Raw genomic sequence first — 3,309 nt, forward strand, 5'->3', positions numbered from 1 at the left:
CTTGAATAAGACTTGGGAAAAACTGTATTTACCTACCAAGAATCAATAAACATTATGAGAATATCGTTGGTTTAAGTTTATGTGAAGTTGGCCTAAGCATTGAAGTGTTTGTTAAACTATAATGCTTCTTTAAGGCTCAACGAGCCAATCTTTAATCTACAACTTATCCTAAATGTCCTAAATGTAGTTTCAAGGTTGGCCCACACATTTATTATAAAAAATAAAAATGACCGACATTAAGTGTTAGCTAGGCCTGACTCGGTCAGGCCTAGGCCCAGCGCCAAGCTTGGCCTACTAGGCGTAGGCGCCTCAATCAAAGACCAAGCTAGATTAGCCCAAAGTCTGGTTCAGCGCTTGATGCAGCAAGCAACATGCCTCGGTTAGATGCGCTTGATGCGCCTTGGCTCATGTCTCGGTCGTAGGATGAGTCATTCCCATGCCTCGGTCAGAATCAGCGCCTGGTACGCCTGGCCCCATTCCACAGTCAGTTCCAGTGCCTTGGCCTATATCCTTTGCCTGACCTGGTTCACCCATGGCTCGGTTAGCACCATGCTCCATGATGCAATTGAGCATCTTGGCATCTCCTTGGGCTAACTTTGGCTCACCATCATAAATCAATCCTATGAGTTGTCCTAGGGCAGTTTGTGCCCTTTTTGCATCATCCCCTCCTTCTTGAAAAGATTTCTTCCTCGAAATTGGTTCTCCATCATCTACATAAAAAGGAGATAAATCAACAACATTGAAGGTAGCAGTTTTTATTACATACTCACCCAGAAGTTCAAGCTTGTAAGCATTATCATGGATTTTTACTTCATCACACTCCTTAGTGAACATAATTAGGTTAACCATGCCATCCATCAACCTTATCTCGATGCAAGTAAGAATGGTTTTGGCCTCCAAAGGGTCCTCAACCAACTTAACAATTCTGAGTTCCTGGAAAATTTTAGAGAGAAAATTTGGCAAGATGATGTGGTAGTTGTAAAGCAAAAGAGTGGTTGTGAGGGTTGCTTTGTAAAAACAACACTCTTTTCTTCCACATTTTTCATGAGAAAAAGTGGTTTCCTCTCCCTCTTTTTTTTTTTTAGTAGTTTGTGTTTCATTCTCTTTTGTTTTTCTCTCTTTTTCTTTCATTTCCATCTGTATCTTTTTTTTTCTTCAAAACATCTTGTCTTCAATAACTTACTCATGAGACAATGGTGAGAGTATCACCCTTCTTTTTTGGTGCATCCATGTATACTTGTTGTTACGACCATCACATGTAGCTCCTTTATCATATTACCATGGACGACCTAGTAGCAAATGACTACCCTCCATATCCACAATATCACATAACACATAATCTTCATAGTTCCTCATTGAAAAATGAACTTCAACTTGCTTTTCCACAAGCATTTCTCCCACCCCACTCATTTGTCATCATCAAAAAGGGGGAGATTGAAAGTGTGCATGTCAAGAGGAGCACTTTGGAAAGCTTTCTCACTATGTGTGTTGGTTTTGATGAGGACAACTTGTGTTTATAAGAGCTTGAAGATCATCAACAAATCAACGTGCTTAAGTCTCAGGATTGGTATTAGACTTAGACTAGTAATTAGTTTAGGTTGAGTCTAAGGCTTAGGTAAACTCAATATATGTCTCATATGCATAAAACTTTAAATCATTTTAAGTTTTGAGATATGTCATTTATAATATGTTCATGCATCACATAAATACATGTAATCTGTGCATCCTAGGCATAAACTTAGTGTTGAACATGTATAAATTAAGTGCATAACGTATTTGAGTTTTGCAATTTGAAAATACACTTGGAAATATGCAGTTAATCGATTAAGGCATGATTTAATCGATTAACATAAGTTTATTTGAAAAGTTGTTGAAACTGAAAACTTGGAAACACAGAATCAGTTACGTTTTTGAAACACGTTAATCAATTAACCAAGGTCTTAATCCTTATTATCCTCTTGACTGATGTAAAATATGTAGTTCTTCAATATTTTAGAAAATGTGGGTTTACATCAATAGAGCTTCTCAAAATAGGAAGATGAAAATTAAATACTATTAAGCTTGGTCAATAGGCGTTCATCTTCACATTGTGCATTATGGAAAGAAAATCTAGTAGATAAGCAATTAATAACCGTCAATTTTTCAAAATATCTAGGGAAAACATAGTTCTTTTATATATTTCAGTGATTGATTTAACTCATTAAGTCGCTAAACTTTCCAATTTATCTACATAATCGATTGCCATAAATTTTAAAGGAGCAAAAACATAGAAGGACCTAACACTAGTTATAAATTGTTGTAGGCATAAAAAGTAATAGAAGAGGAACATCGTGCAATGAAATATAACTTTTACTTCCAAAATGTTCAGGACAATCTCCAACTTGCTTGCCTTTATATTGAGTATTTCCTGATTCGTCGTAGAGTATAGTGGATCTAGGAATTAGAGTAGCTCCATGAAATTAATTTCTTTGGAACTATATGGGTTGTTTTAATTTTCCGAATCTAATGCACTATAATGGATCTCATTTCCACATGAACTCCAAAATCTAAGGTTTGGTGGATTAAGATGCATCTAGGTGATAAGTGCCAAACATATCTAAATTTCATACACTTTTATGGCACTTATCTTAAGTATAATTGAAAAAAACCAACTTAAAACAATACTTTTTGTATAAAATATCACAATCTTATATATTTGTATGTGTATTTTGTTTTTATGTATTTTCTAGAATTTTGGATGAACAAATGAAGAGAAACAAGACTCATGGTCAACAAGCCAAAAAATTCAAGAAATTCAAGGTGCTCAACCAGGCAGCTAAGCGTGGACCAAGCCCCGCTGAGCTGACCTGGGCACCAGCCTGACCTAGACCAAGCTGCTCAAGCAAGCAGTTGAGCGGACCTGCTTGGCCGCTCAGCCTAGCACCAGCCTAGTCCTGACATGGTCAGACCTCCAATTGACACGGTCAGGCACATGCTCAAGCTATTGAACAAGCAGCTTAGCAGTCCAACCAGGCAGCTTAGCGAAGAACCAAACTCCTGACTAGATCAGCAAGCACTAGGCCACATCCCAGTCAGCACGGTCAAAGCTGCTGAACAAGCAGCATAGCGGTGAAGCAGGTGCACTGAGCGGTGTGCACCAGACTTGACTTAACCATCAAGCAAAACATGAAGTCACCCATGACCTCACCTCAAGTAGTCCACCATAGGCTTTTCAGAAGTAATTCACAATTGCTGGTTTCATAGCCCACAACTAGCTTTGATGAGTCAAGCACAAGGAGGTGACTAAGCTACTTGATCAAGGGACCAAAC

General features: G+C 38.0%; 1 pseudogene; it reads right to left on the minus strand.

Moving 5' to 3' along the window:
* Positions 406-3,309, minus strand: part of LOC109330835 — a 29,727-nt pseudogene continuing 26,823 nt past the window's right edge.

This window comes from Lupinus angustifolius, chromosome LG17, assembly GCF_001865875.1.
Source record: "Lupinus angustifolius cultivar Tanjil chromosome LG17, LupAngTanjil_v1.0, whole genome shotgun sequence".
In the NCBI taxonomy this organism is placed as follows: domain Eukaryota; kingdom Viridiplantae; phylum Streptophyta; class Magnoliopsida; order Fabales; family Fabaceae; genus Lupinus; species Lupinus angustifolius.